This window comes from Anas platyrhynchos, chromosome 24 (genome assembly GCF_047663525.1).
Source record: "Anas platyrhynchos isolate ZD024472 breed Pekin duck chromosome 24, IASCAAS_PekinDuck_T2T, whole genome shotgun sequence".
Classification (NCBI taxonomy): domain Eukaryota; kingdom Metazoa; phylum Chordata; class Aves; order Anseriformes; family Anatidae; genus Anas; species Anas platyrhynchos.
Window position 1 is genome coordinate 2249646 of NC_092610.1, and position 13990 is coordinate 2263635.

Here is a 13990-nt window from a genome sequence, read left to right on the forward strand (position 1 = left end):
TAATTATATGGGAAATAATTAGGGGCGAGGCAGCAGTATTATTACAACTTATCATATCGCTCCGAACTTAACCCGGACTGATCTGGGGGAAGGCACTGGGAAGCACCCGAAGGAGCTGCCCGAAGCAGGAGGAATCCAGGGGTCTGCCCCTTTCCTGGGGGGCAGGAGGCCAGTTTCTCCATCGGGGTCACCCACTGGAGCCAGTACACACGAAATGACCGGTGTGGAGCAGGAAGGCTGAGCCCCCGTTGTAGGATCTGCGTAGAGGAAGATCAAAATGAGATGAGAAAGAGTCTTAATTAACTCCAGAATCCTGTTAATTAGAAACCTCTCTGCATTAAAAACTGCTCCAGTGACCAGACCAAATGAGGATGCTGCTTTTGTGCACCAAGGGCAAGCTGCTGAGTTCCTCCAGCTCATGCTCGGTGCCATCAGGACCCTGCCCTTGCCCCATCCTCCTCTCTGCCCCATTCCCTTGCCTCTCCTGGCTCCACAGCTGGTGGACAGGGGCTTGCAGGCTCCAACCGAGCCCCCCCAGACCCCAGCAGGAGGGGAAAAGCCCCTGGGTGGCTGGGGTGCAGGAGCAGCGGGGTCTGAAGGTACACACGGGTCCGGGTAGGGAGGAAAGCCTCGTCCTATTGCAGGCTGGCAGAGTGAACTTCAGTTTATGCCCCTGGCGTTTTTTTTACAGCTCAGCTATTCCATTTAGGGTTTCAGAGCCAGTGGAAGGAAGCTCGGATCGCTTCACTGACCAGCCATAACATCCAGCCAGTACATTAACTGCCCTGCTGCCCTGATCTGATGTGGTTTTACAGACAATAGCTACTGGCTATTTAGGCAATGTATAAATTAGCATATTCTGCACAAACTAGGCGCATATTTAAATTAAAGGAGAGTGCCCTTTATTTGTCAATCACCCAACATCCACATGTTTACATTCCTTGAAAAAGACAATTTCAGCCTCCCTCCTACCTCCAACCGCGCGCCTTGGCGGGGGGGGAACGCTCTGCCTGGTTGTCGGAGCGCCTCCCCGGCCCCCTCCCCTGCCTCTCGCCTTTAATTAAGCCCGTTGCAATCTGCTCTCCTGGAATTTCGCTCCCCGTTCGGCTCGGCAGCCTGTGACCTTCGAGGCACAGCACCTCCGCTGCTGCTCGGGCCGGCGCACGGGGGCAGAGATGGGGAGATAAAGAAGTCACCTCGCCAACGAGCCACCAGAGCGAGGGCAGGCGGCAGTGATCGGCTGCTCGCTCAGATGTGATTGCCAGCGCTGTTTCAGCAGCAAACTTCACCTGCTGCTCTTCTGGTGAGGCCTGACGGCAGGAAAGTAAGAAGCAGGCTGGGTTTGGAGATGTATCGAAGGATGGGCTGGGTGAAGTGGTGCTCCGAAGGGAAATTAAATGATTTTAGTGGTGATTGGCGAACCTGGAGCAGACTGAGCAGGCACCAAACCCCACGAGGAGGTGAGGGCTCGGGGGAAATCTCTGCTTCCACCCCATCAGTGACAGCAGAGCAGCAGGGTGGGATGGCAGCGAGGCCAGCTCTGGATTTGGGTGCACCAAAAAAAAAGGATGCCAAGGGCCAGGTTCAGCTCCGGGGGGATGTGGGAGAGCAGCTCCCAGCCCTGCCACCAGCATGCCATGGGGCAGGGGTTTCCCATTTTGCATCCCTTAGAATCTCAGGGGGTTCTTGGAGCTCTGCAGCTCCTGCAGATGGGAATTGCTGTCCATCAGGGAATTATCACAGGGCTTCTGTTGCGACAGAAGCTGACAATAAAGCACCTTCCCCTGCTAGATGAGCAATCAATTTACAGGGAGGCGCCTTTCTGTAGGACAACACTATTTCAACATCTGAAATCCATCACTGGTGCTTTCCAGTCTACAGAAAACACAAGTTAAAGAGGAAAATGTAAAATTGCCCAGGTCGTGAAATGTTCCTAAGCACCACATCTCAGCTTTGGCTGGGCTATAACACCGTAGTGCTGATAGAAAATAAAAAAATATATATATTATACACATATACATATAATATATGTTGTAAATACGTAGAATATATAAATATACATTAACATATATATATATTTATAAATGTAAAATATATATTTATATTTAAAATATATTTATACATATAAAATGTAGGCAGACAAATGCAGCTTTCAGAAAACCACAGCCAAAGAAATGCCCACTTGGCAAAGTTTGCCCTCTGCCAGCTGCCAGCTGCCAACATCTTGCCCTGGCACACGGGGGCCGTTGTGTTTATTTAAGACCAAACCAGCATCAACTGGGGCCGGATGGGTCCTGAACAAAGCTCTGGGATGGAGCAGGGCCGGTAATGGGCGCACGCTCGGGTGAGCTCGCAGCCATTTCACTGAATTCCCCCGGGGCTGGAATTCGCTCCCGTTATTGTCTAGAAAATAAACATTTTGTTTGTTAAGGAACTCTATTTAAGGCGCTGAAATGGAGCTTTGCATGGCATGGAGGGGCTTTCCTGGAACCCTCTGCAGCCGGGTGGCTTTGGAGGAGAGTTTGGAGGAGGCCCAGGGGCTTCTCTGAGCCTCAGAGCAGCCCCCATTGATCCCAGCCCAGCTAAAGCAGCTCCTTTGCTGGAGACCCCCGGGGCGGCAGCGTGGGCTTTGTTTACCTCTCACCTCCCCGTATGAGCTCGGCCGCCCACTCCCACCCCTCTCACTTCTATCTGAAGGCGCTGAGCTGTGCCAAACCCCGGCGGGCACCCGTTTTCCTGCAGGGTTTGGAGCACAGGCAGGTGGATCCCTGCTCCCGGGCAGGGTTTGGATCCCTGCTCCCAGGCACCGCTTTCCCTGCACCAGCCAAAAACCGAAGGTGGAAAAACGTAGCAAAAAAACGCCTCTCCTGGGAACAGCCGGTAATTTATAGACCATTGCACGGCCAAGGATGAATCCCTGTGTTTGGGCCCTTCCCTGCTGCCAGCACCGGAGCTGAGCACCGTCCCCTGCCCACCCTATCGGCCCCTGCCCACCAGCGTGGGACCCGCCGAGCGCAACGAGGGAGCAGCGAAGCACGGGAGCAGAAGGGCATTAATCACCTCGCCGTGATCGGGGGCTGGCTGAGCACAGCGCTGCCTCGGGGCCTTTCTGCTCCTGGTCCCTCCTCGTGCCCCGCTTTGCTGCGCTCGCAGTCAGCTGCACCACCAGCCCGCGGTGCAGGCTGCTCGGCGCTCACCCTGCCGGCTCCTGCTCCTTTCCAGCAGCCCCCTGCCAACTCCGACGGGACGAGGTGTCACCGGGGTGGGGATGGAGATTGCTCCGGCTGCTTTTGGTGCCTCGCTGCATGGGGGAGCACCACGGGCCTGCCATTTCTCAGCCAGCTCTGCTCAGGGTCCTGCATTGCTCAGGTTGGAATCACCTCGCTGGGGCTTGAAAGCTGAGCCCTCTTGGGGAAAAAAATAAAAATAAAAAATAAAAAATAAAAGGAAAAAGAGACCCCTCCCAGGCTCCAAACCCACAGAGGTGCGTTTTTCCACCTCGAAAGACACAAATTTATTCTTTGGAGGCCCCTTGGCTGGAGACGGATGTGCGCACACAACACACGTTGCTTTAACTTCCCGGCTCTCCCAGCCGTGCATAACACAGCCCAGGGAGCTGCAGTCGATTTGTCTGCGTGCCACAGGAGATGGATCAGTCAGCAAATTGTTTTATTGACCCGCGGCCCCGCTGAAGGTCGTTCCTTTCGGTGGGCCGGGCAGCACTCCTGGCACAGCACGAGGGGCGGAGGAGGCTCAATCCTCGTCCAAACGTCAGCCAGGCCCACAGGCAGCAGGGGTGAGGGTCAGGCATGGGCTGCAGAAAAACTGGGCTGCTCCCCGAGCTGCTGATGTGATGGCACCAGGGAGACAAATGTGGATTTTCCATGACCTGGGGGTGCTGGGGAGGCTCGGAGAGCAGCCGTGGAGCACCGTGTCCACCTGTGTCCATGTCCCGTGCCCACCTGTGTCTGTGTCCCACATCCCCCCAAGCACCCCACAGCTCCCTGCTGCTCTCCCAAGCCCTGATCTGAGCTGGAACCCCTCTCACTGCCATCGATTTGACCTAAAAATCCATCAATCTGGGGCGGTGGGGTCACCACCAGGGACACACACACACCCAGCAGCCTCATATGAACCACCCCTGGTGCCCTTGGCCCACCCGGGCCTGTGGCTGCTCCTTTCTGGCCCCATAATATTATGATATAATATTGTTTGGAAAGACTGATTTGGGGAAGAACTGCCCCATTTCAGCTCACAGCTCAAAACCTCACGCCTGGATGGGACCAGGCACAGAAGCACAAAGGTCAGAGCCCCGTGGCAGGTACATCCCTCGTCAAAGTTGGGGCAAATGTGAATGAAATTGGACAAAAGACATGGAACAGAGAGGTTATAGCAAACCCACTGACATCTCCCTGCCAGCACCGGGACCCTCTGTCACATTAGGAGTGTCCCCGAGCCCCTCACAGCATCACACCCAGCATTCAGCACCCGCACACGGGGCCGAGTTGCACCCGCCCTGCCCCACAATAAGTGGGTCTGAAATAAAATCCGGGCTTTTTCCGTCCCATCCCAGCCTTCACACTTTTTTCGACTTTACCAATGTGCCAGCTTTTTTCAAAAAAAAAGGGGAAAAAAAATAATAAAAGGGAAAGTAGCACATCCCTTTGTGCAATGCTTTTTTAAAATCCCTGTTAAGTTCCTGTACATGCTGACAGTTTTACAATTTACATGACAGCTGGCTTGCTTGGAGGAGATCTCTGTTAATTAAAATAACACAAAGGGAAAGAAGCGAAATCGTGTCAGCGGATAATTAATTCGGAGCAGGGCACCAGGCTGCGCGCCGATCCCGCTAACAAAACTCTGCAGGAATTCACAGCTTGGCAGGGCCCAGCTCCCGCAGCAGCTCTCGGGCCGGTCCCTTCCCACAGGACGCGTCCCCACGTCCCGCTGTCACCCCGCTGAGCAGGGCGCAGGGCGCTGCACCCACCTGGGGCGAGCCAGGATGCGACCTGCACCTTTATAGGGTCCGGATCTGGCCCCAAACCTCCTCCTTGCTGGGTTCTGCCTCTCCCAGAGGGATGCTCACTGCTTCTGTCTGCTCCAAACCTGCCACCAGCTCATGGCTGTCCCTTGTCCCCTGTGCCTTGTGCGCCTCTGTCCTGCACCCACGTCACCGTGTCGGTGCCAAGGACAGCCAAGGGGCCAGCTCTGCATTCAGAGCCCGATGCCCCTAAGGTCAGGACGTGCTGAGGATGCACACTTTGGTTTTTTTTGCTCCTCGGGGCTTTGCTCCAGCCCTGCCCGCGGTGCCCAGTGCTCCCCGTGCGGCTCCCCCCATCCTGCCCCGTCGGCTCCCTGTACCCAGCCGTGCAGGCAAAGCCGGCCGTCAGCACCTCGCCGCCGAGTTCTGCTTAGTTAACTATTCTGCTGCTCGCTCTCGCTGCTTTGGTGTGCTGATCAGGCGGGCTTGGAGATGGGGAAAGAGAAAAACAGCACAGAAAGGGAAGAGAAAGAGCAGCCCAGGGCTCCAAAGCAGCTGAGGTGTCAAAGACAGAGATTTAATGAATGTGCCTGCGGTTCACCTGAACAGATGAGCACAAGCTAGAAGGAGAGAAGGAAGAAAATGGAAAAAAGAAAGGATCATTTTTCAGATTGGCAGCTCCCCTCCCAGACATCTTTTAACAAGAGAGAAAAAAAAGGGACTCCGGCACAGCGTTAAAGGGCCAGAGCCGGCTGCTTCCCTGCACCACGGCACGAGGGTGCCCAGGCTGTGGGGTTGGGGCTGGGTGTCACAGCTCCCTGAGCCCCCAACCCATTTGGCATCGAGCCCTTCGGATGGGACAGGACCCGGTTCCCCCCTGCGTGGAGCTGCCCAAGGACAGAGCTGGAGGAGCACCTCTAGAAGCCAGGGCTTTGTCCAGTGATGGGAGTTTTGTCCAGGTTATTTTGGAAGAAGCTTTTCTGTACTAAAACAAGGAACCAGGGGACTTCCCAGCCCCAGTGTGTGCAGGGAGTGGTTCGGAGCTGGGGGTCCCCGCAGCCCTGTCTGAGGAGAGGGGTTCTGCAGCCACACAGCAAGTGGCCAAGCTGCCGGTTCATTTGTCACCGTGCCACCAGGCCCTGTCTGAAAGCAAGCAGTAAGTGACTGCCTGGAGAACAGCTCCGTGTGCTGAACACGTTAATAACAAGAGGGGTCAAGAGAGCTGGCCCGGAGGCCCTTCGCTCTGCCAGGAGGGCGATGGTTGGCACCTGGGGCTGCGGTGCCAGATCCGTACCTGGGTGCTCGCTGCCCCGGCGCATCCGACCCCGTCCCCAGCAGCAGGAGGGGCACAGACACCAACCCCCGACCTCTGGTGCTGGGGAAAGCCGACCACACCGACTGCCCAAACTCCCAAGCTGGAGTCAGATTTGGCTTCCACTGGAAATCACAGCACAGCCCTCCCACTTGTTATTCCCCCATCATGACTCCGTGTTTTTTCTCACGCTTCTCTTTTCCTGGAACCAAACGGAGATGGAAGGAGAGGAGAAACAAGAAATCTCCAGGCTAGCAGCCTGGGAGCCTTCCCACATTTAACTCAGACCATTTTCCAAGAAATGTAAGATGTCCACGGAGAGTTTTGTCCATGGAAAGAAAGAGGAAGGTGAGCGTGGTCCAAGCGACCCAGCTGGGCTGGCAGCCCAGGGGCACTTCAGCCAAGCCAGGCGAGATTTGCTGTGTGAGAACAGAACTGCTCAGCTCCGGGCACTTGGTTTGGTGTTCTGAGAGCCTGCCCAGGCCCCGGGGTGCACGGTGTCTGCTGACGGATGTAATAAAATCTGTTTATGTACGTGAGCGAGCCGGGGGTGTTTTTAACGCAGACAGTTCAACTTGGCGGCAGTAAAAACAGCACGACTGCCTCTGAGGACTGAGCATCCCACCCTGTTTTGCAAACGGCATGAAAGCAGATTTAGGACTCCTTTTCCCCTGCGTCTCCTTCGGTTGCATGCCCAGGCACTGCTGCAAGAAGCTCCTTTATCGGTGGCCAGCGTAACCCCGCTCGCCCTTCACGCAAACACCGACGCCCCAAAGAGACCCTGCACATTTCTTCCCATTTGTGCCTTGCTCTCGAGCTTCGTGTGCCCGGGGGAATTGGGAGCAGGAGTGCTCCAAAGCCTGAAATAAAGCAAACACATGGTCCTGCTGGATGGGGGCTCGGGGCGGTGCGGGAGCAGCAGCGCTCGCTCCTGCGCTGCCCCGAGCGCGCGGCCGCAACGAGGGTTATTTGGGTTTTAGTAGCTGCAGGACACTCGTTTAGCAGCGAGGACTTTGATCTCATTGCCAGAGAGTTTCTCCTTCCCTTCCCACGTGCGTTTGCCTGGCTTTTGTCTCATTACAGGTGGACGAGGATGCTCCCGGAGGCAGCCAGGCTGCAGCCCCAGCCCGGAGGCTCGGGGACGGGACGCGTTTGGTCTGTGCGCAAGTTTGTCCGTGGGCCTCCAATTATGCTCAGCACGCTGAGCTCTGTCACATTGGGTTCTCATCAGGGACAGCCCTGGCGTGGGTCGCTGCTTCCCCCCTTTTTTATTTTTTTTTTTTCCGTGCGTGGTTGCGTTTTTCTTTATATTTTTAATGGTTTTGCAAAGGAGCCCTAATAACGGAGAGGGGAGCAGGGCTGCTGGACCTGGGGACTGTCACTCGCAGCCCTTGGGATGTGCTCTCGGCTCAGCCCGGCTAAACAAACCAGCAAGTCGCATCCCCTGCACATCCACATTTCTCCTTAAAGCAGGGGCAGCCTTCTCAGAGCCCTAATCCTGATTAAAACTCCAGTGTTGAGTGAGTCGTAATCCTCGCCACCTCGGGGCCATCTTATTATTATTATTATTTTTATCCATTAAAACCTGTTTTCTCTAAATGAAATAAAATATAAGCAGAGATAACAAAACTCATTGCTTTTTTTTCGTGTGTGTGTATATATATATATAAAAGAAAGCAACATTTCACATTCAAAAAAGAAGTTAATAAATGGCCAAGCCCCAACAGATGGGGGTGTGTGCGGAATTTGCATTTTTCAGATTAACATGCACGAGCGAAGATAGAAAACGCACTTGCCCCGGGGAAATAATTTGAGAAATCTTTGCATATTTTATTTAAAAGCATGCCGCGTTAGGCAGGGTAATAATGCAGAGCGATGGTGATTAGGTTGGGCCTGGAGGGATCGCAGCCTGGGACCCTCCCTCCTCGCGCTCCGTCTCTCATCCTCCCTGCAGCCCCCCCAGCCCAGGGGGCTGCACCCCGAGCCCCCCGCTCTGCAGATAGCCCCAGCAGGGGCCAGAGCATGGTCAGGAGCGTGTTACATGGGCTGGGTGCTGACTCCACCACGATTCATCTCAGCAACTTGAGGAAAGCCTTCTCCTTCTGTGGTTCGCACATCTGGGATTTGCGGTATCCCGTTATGGGATCCGAGCACCCAAACCCCAAAGCTCTGCTGGAAATCCTGGTCACCGTGCTCAGGTCCTGCAGCACCGAGCTCCTGCTGCATGGTGAAGCCTGGCCTGCTGCCTCTGGAGCATTTTTGTCTTCCTCTGCCTTTTTGAAGTCAGTAAACCAAGGCGCATCCCTCAAAACGCATCTCGGCCTCGGCGCGCTTCGCGTGGAGCAGGCTTTAAAAATGCACAGCCTCTGCTGGGGGGATTTGGGCAGCTTAAACAAAATGGGATGATCTCTCAGAAAGTGCTTCTGCTGGAGTGCTACCAGCCTGCTTGTCACCGTTACGGATCTGCCAGCAAGGCCTGAAAGCCCTCGACAAAACGTGCTTCATGTCCCCGTCCCATGCTGCCTGCGAGCGCACGGTGCCAGCTCACCACTGATCCCATCGCTCTGCTCCCCCAAATTTCAGGCTGTCCTCGGGGTCCCTCCCCGCTAATTAATACCCGCCGAAGCCCAAGCAGATGGAGGTGCAGCTCGGCCCCTCGTGGGAGCCCAGCCCTGCGAGGAGCCGGGGCGAGCTCTCCTCCAGCTCCTGTTCACACCAGCGCTGCGAGGTGAGGGTAAAACCTGCGGGGCGCAAGCCTGAAGATGAAAGTCCCGGCAGCTGTGCGGTTTAACAGGGTGATAATTGGGCAGCGGGGAGGGAGGGGAAAGAGCAGAAAGAGGAGGCAGAGCGAGGGCAGGGGTTTGGTGCTGAGCTGGGGGCTTGGTTGCTGCCCTGCTGCTGGAGGTGGGATGCACCTCTGCGCTGCGCTCCTCTTTGGGGTTTCTTCACTAGGGAGCATCTGGGGGCTCCTCACAGCCCCGCTGATGGTTTTTGGGGAGCTGGGATCAGCTGGTGGGGAGCTGAAAGGAAGGAGAAGCCCGGAGGTCTGTCCTCTTTGGGGAGGAGAGACCCAAAGAGCTCCTGGGGGTCAGGGATGCTGCGCCAGGGACGTGCGTGCTGGGCCTGCTGATGTGCCCAGGAGCTGAGCAGGGGAGGCAGGAAGGGAAAAAATCCTACAATTCTACGTAAAACACCAAAATCAGGGACATGGTGCTGCTCTAGCTTTGGAAAATCCTAACCTTTTATTTAATGTAGACCCCTTCACTCCAGCATTTAAACCTAATGCCTCGTTTACCACTTTTTGCAGGCGAGGAGACCTTGTAGGTGTGATGGGGGCACAACCCCGAGCCCCCAGAGACAGGTGCTGATGGAGGAGCAGCCCCTGGACCCCCGTGCTGCTCCTGCCGTCTTGCTTCTCGCAGCCGTCCCCATCCCCTCGATGCCCACCGGCAGCCTCCAAACCTGGCTTAAACCAGAGCAAAACCTCCTGCCTGGCAAACACAGCCCCTGCCGCTTCCCCCGGCTTTGAAATCTGACCCAGAGCCCGGCTCTCTCCCTGTCTGCTCCCATTATTAATAAACTTTGAAGGGCTCCCTTCTGTCCTTAATGAGATTAGTGTTATTTTCATGCATTGCTGCAGGGCAGAGGACTGAAAAAGTGGCTGAGCTGTAAACTAAAGGGTGCTAATCTATAGAGGGTGGGTCCCCCCGTTCTCACCGCCTCGGGGGCTGGGTGAGAGTAATCAATTAAAAGAGGGGATTAGAGGTGCCGTGGTCACCCCCGGTATTGAGGTCACCCCGCCACCGTCCTGCAGCAGGCGGGTGCACGGCGGTGGCACCGGGCAGCATCCAGCCCTGCTCAGAGCCCCTGGTGCGCCCGGGACCCAAAGGAGCAGTAGGGGAAAATCTGTTGTTAATATATTAATGGCCACAATTTGCTTAGCGGGTCTGTCTGGGCTTTGGAAATGAATGTTAATTTAAAGCACGACCTCGCTATGGTCTTTTTTTTTTTTTTAACTTTATTCAAGAGCTTTTGTTCCGCTACGAACACGGGAAGGAAAAAGTACACGGCGTGGCCAAAATGTGGTGTTGCTTTCGCTGTAGTTTCATGGTTTTAACCAGGAATTATTGTAGGGAAGGAGGGGGCGGCCTGGCTCAGGCTGGAAGCGTGGAAATCTAGTTCCCGTTTGCACTACGGGGCATGGAAGAGATCAGCACCCCTGGGCTCTTTGCTCCCAGTTTGTAGGGGCTGGGTCTGTGCTACCTGCTGGGCACCAAAAAACCTCGTGGATCCCCGTGATCCATGGGCAGCTCCCAGGATCCCTGACGGATCCCCGACCTCCCCTTTGGATGTCAAACCCCTATTGGAAAAGCAGCCCGGAGCTCCCACCAGCTGCCGGCCCATTTTTGGGGAAAGGAGGGAGCAATAATTCCCTTGATGAGGGTGCTCAGGTGCAGACAGTAATTAAATGCCTTTTCACTTGGAGCATCCCGGGCTGGGGATGCCCAAACCTTGGCCACACGCTATGGGGACCACGGTGTCCCCACGCTTGTCCTGCACATCCCTCGCTTCTGCTCTAGTTTTCTCATCCCAGCCCCTTCTGGGCCACGAGGACATTTAGATACCACCACACAACAGCACCTTTGGGTGCCAACACGCCGTGTTAAACCCAGCCGTGCTCAGCACCAGGCACAGGACCGGGGGGACACGTCTCCTGCCAGGCTGCCACCGCGGCGCGTCCCTGCGACACCCGGCGGGCTCCGGCCCCCGCACTGACCCTGACGCCTCTCTCACCACTTCCACGTGCGAAAGGGACGTCAGTTTGGGTTTATTGCAAGCCCCGTTATGTCTCGGTGATAGTTATGGGGTGCTAAAGGGATTAGCAGCACGCACCGTCTGCTGCGCGCTCGGGGAGGGGACGGCGCCTTGCTCCGGCAGATAACGCGGGGGCAGAAATTGCAGAAGGGGAGGCTGTGAAAATAATTACCTTAATTTCAAGAGCAGCTTTAGAAGGAGAGGAGGCCTGACGTTGTGTGGAGGGATGTCGCCCGCCTGGGTGATGGCTTCAGGCCCAGGAAAAGGAGTTTTTCCCCAAACTGCTGCTGGGCACCAAGTGTTGACAGTGGGACTGGGCTGAGCCCTGGGGTGCACGGAGGGAAGGGGGTGAGCATCCCACCTCGATGGTGCCCCGAGACCCCTGCTCTTGGGGTCGGGGCTAAACCCCTGCCACAGGCACCCTGGGGTGTTCAGCACAAATTTGGCAGCTTGGGGGGAGCAGCCAGAGGGGAAGACACCCTGTGTGGGGTGGGCACCTACAGCCCCGAGAGCCCAGAATCAGGCCACGCAGCAGCTACTGTTTGCTGTTAAAGCTTTGTTGGGTTTGGGGAGGAATAAAGGATTTTTGGGGGGAGAGAAATTGGAGGGTAATGAGGCTGTTTGGGTGTTGCAGGGCCGTGACCCACTACAGAGGAAAGTCTCCGTTAAACTCCAGGTGCCCCTCGTGTCCCAGGGGAGCCGCTGCCCACCCCACGGTGCCCCATGATGGCGTTTGGGGCTGCTCTGCGCTTCCCCAAACCACCACCACGGTCCCACCGTGAGGACAGGGCTCCTCCTGCTCCCCCTGCACCAGGGCTTTGCCCCCGTAGCTGCCCCTCAGCTCCCACCTCCAGCTCCCCACCCTAAAAAACAGCGCTAGGAAAAGCGTGCCCGGCGCTTCCCTTGCTTTGTCCCAGCCCTTCCACATCTCCCCCTGCCCCGAGGGGCCGGATGCGTGGCTCAGGGGAGGGCTCACCCCAAAAAACCCCCGTGGCCGGCCGGAGCTGGGGGAGCCCCTACAGCCCTCCCCTGGCAGCGGCTCTAATCCTCGTGGCTGCCTCGCCGTGGGCTGTGGATTAGGGACCAGCCCCGAGCCCTCCTTTGTCCTCCCCATTGTGGAGCATTTTGCTCGCCTCTGCTTTAGCCCTTGTAACCATTTTGCTGCCTTTTAAAAGCGGGCTGAATAGGTGGGAGGGGGACGGCGAGAGGGGTGGGGAGAGGCTTTGAGGCTGAAGGGGAGCATTCAGGCTGCAGCTGCCCCGTCTCAGCGCCTTCCCCGTGACCCCCACGGGCGCCGCGGCGGCCACCGAGCATCTTTGGCGATTCGGCTGCGGCGGGACAGCCCACCTGCTTGCTCCGGACAAGCACTTTCATGCCTGTTGGGATTAGAGATTTTAAGTGTCGTTCCAAATTGTGCGGATAAACAGTCTTGTGAAAACTTGTTATCGGGGCGAAAAGGCCCCCGCCGCCGCCCTCCGTCCCCGGCCTTTTGTTGGGGCAATTTTTATTGGCGGATTGGATTTGATGAGGTTTAGGGTTTATTCTTAGGACTCCATTGAAGAGCTGAGCCTTTGTCTCACGCCGCGGAGCGTGAAGAATATGAAACGGAGGCGAAAATAAATCTGCTTTTCACACGCGTTAGCCCCCGCTCCGGGCAGGGACCACCAAACGCAGCTGAGAACAGCAGCGGCCCCTGCTCTGGGCTCGTCAGCTCCGGGACCCCCCCGCTAACAGCCCCCCGGGGACGGGACGGGCACTTCCACTGCACCTCAAGCTGCAGGAGCAAGGGAAGGAGCCCAGTGAGGCCAAGCAGCTTTAGGAGGTGATGGGGCCAAAAAAAATCAAATTGCAGCATCTGGGAAGGCTGCCCTCCTGCACGGAGCTCCCAGCCCTCATTACCCGCCCCCTCCCCAAAAAACTCCAGCCCCACCGGCAGGTCAGTCCCGTAATCGCTTCATTTATCACCAGTCACTTCGGGAGAGATTCATCACCGGGGTAATTTCCGAGGAGTTTGCTGCAGGGGCTGCCTTTCATTTGCGAGGAGCTCCCCGCGCCTTTCCCCTTCATCGCGGGAGCCTGCTCCGGCACGCTGCGGAGCACCGGGGGCGACCCCACAGCCCTGCTCCATCCCCACCTTGTCCCCGTGTCAGGGGGATGCCACCAAGCCCAGGGGACATGGCACTGAGCTGGTGTCCCCAGCACGCCGTGGGCAGAGCCAGCAGAGCACCAGCCATGAGGTTTGGGCTGAATCTAAGCAAAATAAAATAATAAAATAAAATAAAATAAAATAAAATAAAATAAAATAAAATAAAATAAAATAAAATAAAATAAAATAAAATAAAATAAAATAAAATAAAATAAAATAAAATAAAATGGGCTAGGGGGCTGACCACAGTCTGCAAACGTTTTTGGGGAGAAGTCACCTCCTGCCACTGAGAGCCTGAAGATGCTGCCCGGTTCCCTTCTGGCTATCCCGGTGGACACCTTCCATCCGGACAGCTGTCCCTTGTAGGTGTCCCTGGGAGGAACAAGGGACAAGAGCTGTGTGAGACTGCGAGCAGAGGTGTCCACGTCAGTGCCACACGCTCGGGACACTCGTGGTCACGTCAGGCTGCCCTAGGCCATGGGGTCGGGGTCATTGTGCCACCAGGGGTGCCCCGCTCACTGCGTCGCCTCCCGCTCCGCATCAGCAAGATCATCCCTCGATACCCGCTGGTGTTCTGGCTCCTCCTGTTCGGATAAGATATCTGTAATTACACGCATGCCGAATCGGAATTATTTCCACAGCGCAGTCCTAGCGCTCCGCACCCTACCCAGAAACCCGACAGGAGGCTCCCCCATCAACGGGGAGAAGCTGGGTGGTGGCACCTTTGGTCACCTTG